Below are 8540 nucleotides of genomic sequence, written 5' to 3' on the forward strand. Positions count from 1 at the left end.
ATGGCAGTTACTCAAGAAATGGAATTACCATGTGATTCATAAATCCCACTCCTGGGTATATACCCAAAAAAATCAGAAGCAGCATCTCAAAGAAATATTTAAAGACCCATAATCCTAGCAGCCTTTCTTAAAGTAGCCAAAAGGTAGAAACAACCCAAGTGTCCACCAACAAATGAATGGATGAACAAAATGTGGTATTTTCATATAATGGAATATTATTCAGACTTCAGAAGAAAATTCTGGCACATGCCACATACAACCTTGAAGACATTATGCTACATAAAATAAGCCAATCACAAAAAGACAAATACTCTATGATGAGGTACCTACAGTATCTCAAATTCATAGAGACAGAAAGCAGAATGGTGGCTGGAATGGGAGTTCTTTAATAGGTACAGAGTTCCAGTTTTGCAAGACTGGTTGTACAACAATGTAAATGTTAACACAGCTGAATTGTGTTAACACAATTAAAGATGAACTGAGTGGGAAAAATTAGAGAGGAAAACTAATCATGAGAGACTCTGGGAAACAAAGAGTTGCAGAAGGGGAGATGGGTGGGGGGATAGAGTAACTGGGTGACGAGCATTAAGGAGGCCACATGATGAGATGAGCGCTCGATGTTACACTAGATGTATGTTGGCAAATTGAATTTAAAAAAATTTTAAATGGTTAAGATGGTAAATTTTATATGTATTTTATCACAGCATTTTAAATGTTTAAAAGCGAAGAGATAAAAACGAGAAGAAGGCAAAAATAGGGATGCCTGGGTGGCTGAGCGGTTGAATGTCTGCCTTTGGCCCAGGGTGCGATCCTAGAGACCCGGGATCGAATCCCACATCGGGCTCCCGGTGCATGGAGCCTGCTTCTCCCTCTGCCTGTGTCTCTGCCTCTCTCTTTCTCTCTCTCTCTCTCTCTCTCTCAGTCTCTTATAAATGAATAAATAAAAAATCTTCTTTAAAAAAAGGCAAAAATAAATAAATAAATAAATGCAAATAGGAACAAAATCATGATGATCCAAAACTATTTGGTTTTTTTTTTTTTTTATCTATTATTTGAAAGAGAGAGAGGGCAAGGGAGCAAGGGAGCAAGGGAGAGGGAGTAGAGGGAGAGGGAGACTCCCCGATGAGTGGGGAGCCCAACTGGGACTGGATCATGACCTGAGCCAAAGGCAGACACTTAACTGACTGAGCCACCCAGGCACCTTGATCCAAAAATATTTGTAAGGCTTAACTTCAGTACTAAAAAGTTGTAGTATACATAAAAGTGACTTTGCTATCTAGTGACTGACTTTTTTTTTTTTAAGATTTAAGATTAAGATTTTTAAGATATTTTTTTTTTTGAGAGAGAGAGAAAGAAAGCACGAGAACAAGGTGGGAGGCCAGAGGGAGAGGGAATCCAAGCAGATTCTGTGCTGAGTGATGAACCCTACCTAGGGCTTAATCCTAGAAGCCAGAGATCACAACCTCAGTAGAAACCAAGAATTGGATGGTTAACGGTCTGTGCCACCCAGGTGCTCCTCTAATGACTGACTTTAAATTTCCCTGTCTTGAATGTTATTCCCAATGTGAAAAAAAATATGTTTTTAAACAAATCTATGTTTCTGTTCACATATAGATAAAAGAGTTAAGGATGAAATGTTGGTGCTATGTTGGTGGTGGTGGTAGTGGTGGTTTTAGTAATGTAAAGTTTAGTGTAGTCATATTTTAGTTTCAATCATGATAGTAAAATAACATAAATCAAAGTGGTCATCAGATGAACAAAAGTATCCAAAAAAAAAAAATCCAAATATACCAAATATAGGTCATGCATAGGAAATTCCCTCAATTTCACTATAAAAAAAGGTTAAAACATAAATCAGAACATTCTGCTAAATAATAAAGCACCCTTCAAATTGCACAGCTGCATATCCTTAACTATGAGTTTTACCTAACAGCTATCTTGTCCATAATTCCAAGAAACAGAAAGAATCTGCAGATTTAAACATGAGGTTTTATTCTATTTCATCTAGTGGAGCCATCAAGAACTGCTACTATGGCCCACCTAAGTTTCAAATATTCATTAAAAACTGTTAAGATTAAAAAAAAAAACTGTTAAGATAACATACCAGGTACGTGTGAGGGAGTGAGGCCCAAAGAGTTCCTCCACTAAGAACTCAACCCTCAACCTTCTTCTGAGTAATGAAGCATCCTCCCCAGGTGCCTAAATCTGGTACTGATCTTCTGTTTTAATTAAGCAACTCAGCAGCATCTGGTCTGGAGTATAATTTATCAAAGGAAATGTGTGAGGGAAAGGACAGCCAAAAAATGGATGGAGACTTACAGTGGCTCACCTCTATACATTCCTCTACAAAATGCAGTTGAAGATTATGGCTCTATTCCATTCTTGTCAAAAACTGGATAACTTCCACCTGCCTGAAAGAGATATTCTTGGTTTTCTACCCCTACTCTCTTGGGAATTCTTGGTCGTTCTGTGTTGCAATTTATTTTGAATGACAGATTTTTTTCTATCCTTGTGGTTTAAAAAAATAATAATGTGGGGGATACCTGAGTGGCTCAGTGGTTTGACGCCCACCTTCAGCCCAGGGTGTGATCCTGGAGACCCGGGATCAAGTCCCACGTCAGGCTCCCTGCATGGAGCCTGCTTCTCCCTCTGCCTGTGTCTCTGCCTCTGTGTATGTGTGTGTTTCTCATGAATAAATAAATAAAATCTTTTAAAATAAAATAATAATAATAATAATAATAATAATAATAATAATAATAATAATGTGACAACTACCCCACCCCCTAGGTGGTTTTCGATTTTCAAACCCATGACTTAAAACTAATCTACTTTAGAAATGGTTGAGCCAAAAAAAAAAAAAAAAAAAAAAAAAGAAATGGTTGAGCCGACCCCTCCACCTTTACTCCATCACCCCCTGTAGAAGGAGTGGATGATAGCTCAAACCATACTCCATTCTCTTTACTAGCTAGGTGGCCTTGAGTATTTTTGTAACCATTCTAAGTATGGGTTTTGTTATCTAAAAAAATGAGGGAAATAAACATATTTCACGGGATTGCTGTGATGATTTTTTTTTTAAGATTTTATCTATTATTCATGAGAAACACAGAGAGAAAGGCAGAGACCTAGGCAGAGGGAGAAACAGACTCCCTACAGGGAGCCAGATGCAGGACTCGATCCCCGGACCTGGGATCATGACCTGAGCCAAAGGCAGGCACTCAACCACTGAGCCACCCAGGTGCCTGATTTTTTAAGAAGATAATGTACATAAATCAAAACAGTGTCTCTCAAAGTTGGTTCTTCATAAATGTCAGTTCCCTTCTTTGGGTATGCAAGAGTCCTAGCAGCTTGGCCTGAACTATAACCCAGCTTCCAAAATGCCCAGTCCCAGAACCTGAGCATCAAAATCATTTCAGAATTCATTGTTTTAAGAATTTCAGGTTGGAGGCGCCTAGCTGGCTCAATCAATACAGCATGCAACTCTTGACCTTAGGGTTGTAAGTTCAAGCCCCACCCTGAGTGTAACACTACTTAAAAATAAAATCTTAAAATAGAAAAAAAAAAAAGGGATTTCATGTTGGCGTTAGAAAAGTTCATAATCTCCTTATGTTTTAGCTTTATGCAGGCCACCCTCAGGGGCAAAAGAGTCAAACAACAGTGGCCATGGACTTATGGAAGAATTCTGATGTAGTAATTCATCTGCATCATAGGACATCCAACAAAAGAAAGAAGCCTCCTGCCCAGTCTCTGTAAATCTGCATATTTTGCCCTCAATAAATAGAAGAAGCCCCCAAACCAAAACTCAAGTTTCTTCATTAGAAGTGGCCTTGAACACCTGCCACTCTTCTCCATGACTCCAAAGAACTCATACAACTCCTCTGAAAACCATTTCTCCAGTCTAAGGAAAACATCATATACCTTTGTAGCCACATTGAACCTCATCAACAACCAGAAGAATCACAGCACAATTATGTTCCCTTGTGACAAAGAGCCACAGATGTTATTTATGCAAAGCAATTATATAACACTCTGTTCTGGGTATCAGTCTAAGCATTTTACAAATAATAACTCATTCAATCTTTGTAAATGATTAGGTAGATGAGACACTATTATTATCCCCGTTTTATGGAGGAGGAAACTGAGTCTGGGAGCAGTGAACTGCCAGACAGGCTACTTTCAAGATCTCTGCTCTTAACTACCAAATCATGTGGCCCCCTCACACAACTCAAGGGCTACACTCAGAGTGGTGACATTATAGAAGTTCTTTCTGTGCATATAATATTATCAATAGCAAAGCCAGAGGCCCAGATAGGTGATAAAAGTTGTTTTGCTACAGAATTATGATGGGTACATGGAAGCTGCAAATTACAATGGACAGAGGCTGGAATGTGCCATCAAACTGACTTGGATCAAATCCCAGGTCCATAAATGTGTGTGTGTCTGAGCTAGCTGATTAACTGTGATGAGTCTCGGGGTCCACATCTCTCAATAGGGACTATGGTACCTATTGCACAGAATTCCTGGGAAGATCAAATGAAATAACATAAGTAAAGTACCTATAATGTGCTTCCCACAATAGTACACATTCAATAACCTGTAGCCTTCAGATTTAAGGTTCTGTCTTGCTGTGTACAGGTGATTTGATTTTTTCTGTGAGAGATTCACAAGTAATTGAAGACAACAACAAAAAATTCTGTAAGAAACCTTATAGGCAAAGTGTCATTCAAACTCCAGAAATTAGAAAACTAACAATTCAATTCACTACTTAAGAAAGTTTTCTGGGCATTTAATAAATAAATAAATGGGTATGGGCTCAAAAGCCATACACCTTGACTATAGCAGTCAAGTGTAGAAGCAATAAAGGAGGCTGTTTCAAAACAACCTACCTGGTCTTTTAAATAAAAATTAATCCTTTGTCACTGGAAATATCATTCTCCTGTTTCATTTATTAAAATGCGAAGAGGAAAGTACTATAGATGATATCTTACCAGTTCAATATGCTCCTATAGTATGATTATATCATCAGTCCTCTTCCTCTTTCCAGAGCTTTGGTGGGACTGTGTTTCTTTGACCCCTTGAACTAGGTGTGGGCATGTATCTCGCTTCGGCTAATGAAATGTGAGAAGTGATGTGTCTCTTCCAGGCAGAATGATTTAATCACCAGAGTGAGACCCTGCAGAACTTTATTCACCAGTTCTAGGGATCAGGAAGCTCGTATTGAGTTGAAATCTCCATCAGCCTGAGTTTCTGAGTGATCATACATAGAGCTCTCCCATCCATTCTCACTGGTCATGTATCTAGAGCCAGTAAAGTTTTGTTACATGAAGTCACAAAAAGTTAAGGGCTGCTTGTTATGGAAGCTTCACCTAGTTTAGTCCAACTGACAGGATAATGGGATAACTTACAAAGTTGAATTAATGCTGCAGATGGACTCATCTCACTAACCTCACAGAATGGAGATAATTCAACTCAACTCCTGATTGTTTAAAAAGACAAATACAGCTGATTGTATCACTGTAATCTCACTTTTCAGTAAGTAGCTGCCTCCTATCTATTTATTCTAATTTTCAAGGCTTTCTGCTTCTTTGATGGTAAATACTGTTAAATAAACTCACTTGGCTTTTATAGGCTTGAGAAATTCCTAGACATATTTAATAAACATTAAGCATAAATACTTAATGTTATTTAGGCATTAAGATTATCCATTCCCATTAACATGGGCCCACGTTGTCTGGAAGGACTAAGAAGCATTATCTTTTTTACTCTCCAGGAAGAAATAGTTATGGTGGCTTCCCACTGCTTGCCTACTTATCACAACATCATAAAGAGTTAAAATTCTAAAACATAGAGAAGCCTACTAAAGAGATAAGTATATATCAGGACTTGAAAAGCTGTAATGATCACAGAATAGGTCCCAGCCTAAAGATTCAAAGTAACCTTTCATAAGAAAAGCTCACCAGAGTGCTATAAAGACAGGGTAAGTCATATCTCTCCTAACCTCACCAACCAGTAGTATCTCCTATTTCCTACTCAAGTGCCATGTTTGCTGGCTCAGTCACACACTCAGCTGGAACTCTATAGGATAAACCATAAGTGACCTGCTGCAAATTGCTGCAGAGTTCAGCATGAAAATCAAAAACTTTCACTGAGCCTTTTAACACAGCTAGAGCAAGTTATAGAATCCCGGTCTATGAACAGGCTTCACTTGATGCAATAGGTTCCTGGAAATGTTACATATAAATCTTAATAGACACATAGATAGATATAGATAGATAGATTGATATCCATATATAGATTTGTATATGCATATTTCTAAAAACTCATACATATGTAATTTTTACTAGTAAACCAAAGGAATACCTACAGTAAAATACTTTGCACAATGACTAATCATTTTCAATATCTCTGTATTAATCTTACAATGTATATCATTTGCCCTGTTTTATAACTTTGCACAAATGTCTAGAGATCAACTGCTTTAACAAAACACCTGCCTGCCTAAGCGTTCTGAACACGTAGTCATATCAAGTGAAAGCCCACAGGATCATGAGACTGCTGTTTTTCCTCATTTGTTTTGATTTCTGACTCTGGTGAGAGTCAACAGATGAAGGGAACAGACCTTCAGCTCCAAGTTGGGAGGGCTGGCTTCCCGTCGTGGCTCAGCTGGGCTCTGTGGTGGACTGGGCATGCGCCCTCAGGCAAGGGCTTTACTTTACCTCTATGAGGCTATTTCCTGATTAGTTCTCTGAGGCTGTTTCCTTATTAGTAGAGGGGTTTAGGGTAGGGTGGAGAACAATAATTCAGATAATCTCTAAAATTGCTTCTAGATGTAAAGCCTCCTAAGGAATCAATGAGTGATTTAACCTCTACTTTTATTGCAAGGTAGCAAGAGAATGAATTGGAGGGACAGGATGAAGCTGAGTTGGCACAAACTGGAGAGTTTCTGGGGTGGGGGGGGACAGAGAACATAATTTCATTGTTGTTTTTGTTAAAAGTATTCCTCTTCCAGCGAAAGTTTTCACTGGACTCAAGTTTGCAATTTCTCCTTCACCTGAAGTTCCTATCCTTTTATCAAGTCTTTACAGACAGACTCTATGTGCTTGCAGTGCCCAAATGAGACACAGTTCCCACCTTGGTCATCAGAGGAGGCTGATCCCAATAAAATAAGAATAAAGGGACAAAGATTAAAGACCACGGGGCAACTGGATGGCTCAGTCAGTTAAGTGTCTGCCTTTGGCTCAGGTCATGATCCCAGGTCCTGGGATCCAGCCCCACATGAGGCTCCCTGCTCAGCAGGGAGCCTGCTTCTCCCTCTCCTTCTGCCTGCTGCTCTCCCCTGCTTGTGCTCTCTTTCTGTCAAATAAATAAGTAAAATCTTTTAAAAAACAAAAATAAAACACCAGAAGGAAAATAGACTCACCAATAAAATGTGTAAATGTGTCTCGTTTTCATGTTATGTACTGCCAGTTGGAAGCTGCTATGGCAGGGCCTTTGTTTCTGTGATCTTTTTACATGCTCGTAGAGAATAAACAATAGAAGCAAACACTAAACTAGGCTAAGTTAAGAGCAGAGGTTGTTAAAATCAGTGATAAATCTGTGGTGGCTGATAGTACACCCCAGTTCACCTTTAATTCATTTCTAATACACTTGTTGATAGAAGACAGGAAAACCCAACTAGCTCAAACAAAATAAAACAGCCAGGGAACAGGAACATGATGGAAGTTTTATATTGCAGAAGTCTTGTGACTTATGAGGACCTATTTATATAATCTGATCTCATCTTCTATGGCCCAGCATCCTTCTCTTAAGGCAGTCTGAATTTACTTTTTTCATTTCTCGTCCTTTGCACATTCTGTTCTCTCAGCCCAAAACACTATCTTCCCACTGCTTCACTTTTGCCTAAATAATTCCTATTTATCTCACTGGTCTTCCTTCTCCAGGAAGTCCTCCCTGACACTCTAAGGATAAGTTGTATATTCTTCCAATGTGCCCCACAGCCCTATATTAAAATTGCCTGTCTGCTCATCTGTATCACCCACAGGATTGCAGGCATCTTGAGGACTATTGTGTCTTAGTATCTTTATATCCCAGAGACTACAGTGTACCTGGTACATAGTAGATGCTCAACAAATAACCGTCAATGAATGGTATAACCCATTCTCCTGGCCCAATCATGAAAATCTTACAGTAGAGTCAGCCAAACCACTCCTGTTTCTTTCTCCAGAATAAAACCAAATAAGCTGAAAAGCAAAGCAATACTTCTGGCAAGACGTTCTATTCTCCTTAACCAACAGCACAGGGTAAGCCTGTGCCTGGCTTTCCAGGCCTGGCACAAGTCATTCAGTCCTGTGCTTCTTCCCCTTTTCTCCCCTCCACCCCAATCCCACCTCATTCCTTCCTCATATACTTTTTTGTCAAGTGTAAATTTTAAGGATCAGTCACAGACCAGAGATTGTTCAAGATACTCTCCTAAAAATCTTACAAAGAAAGTTCCTTGAGAGAACCAAGAATGAAGGTGGTTCCATTATGTGATATGTCCTGAA

Source organism: Canis lupus, chromosome 8 (assembly GCF_003254725.2).
Source record: "Canis lupus dingo isolate Sandy chromosome 8, ASM325472v2, whole genome shotgun sequence".
Lineage (NCBI taxonomy): Eukaryota > Metazoa > Chordata > Mammalia > Carnivora > Canidae > Canis > Canis lupus.